The sequence below is a fragment of the Lathamus discolor genome, chromosome 9 (assembly GCF_037157495.1).
Source record: "Lathamus discolor isolate bLatDis1 chromosome 9, bLatDis1.hap1, whole genome shotgun sequence".
Lineage (NCBI taxonomy): Eukaryota > Metazoa > Chordata > Aves > Psittaciformes > Psittacidae > Lathamus > Lathamus discolor.
The window spans coordinates 8,382,945-8,383,597 of NC_088892.1; positions in this window are offsets into that span (position 1 = coordinate 8,382,945).

Here is a 653-nt window from a genome sequence, read left to right on the forward strand (position 1 = left end):
CGTAATGTCCTTGAAGCTCACAAGTTAAGCAAGTTGCTGTTCCAAGGCACCAGACATAGCAGGCATGTAGGCACAGCTTTACTCAGCTGTGTTTGGCACCCAGACCTGACCCCAGCGGATTCACTTGGAGTCTCCCCCACCTCACCAACCCAACCACTGCTCTGTTGTGGCCGCACTGGAACATGCTGGAGAAGGCCAGGTTGAATGGGGCTTGGAGCAACCTGCTCTAGGGGAAGGTGTCCCTGCCCGTGGCAGGGGGTTGGAACTGGGTGAGCTTCAAGGTCCCTTCTAACCCAAACTGGTCTGTGATTCTATGAAGTTATGCATCATGACTATGCATCTTGCTTAATGAGGGCACATACTGTGCCATTAGCATCCCGTGAGACCCTAAAAGCTCTTATAGGTTTCTGAGACCCTTTGTTAAAGGGACATAATGTCTGGCTAGAGGCTGAATCACAGCTGTTCTATGCTCACTCCTTTGACTCTTAAACAAACCCAAGAGGAAATGGGGGGCAGTTTTACATCGCTTTTAGTCAAACCCCACTCCATCCCCTGCTGCGCCGGGGCTGCACCTGATCTCTGCAGTGTCTGCACGAGGGATTTCCTGCCCTGACCTCAAGCTGGCTGCTCACAGGCTTCGCTCAGGTCCTTCA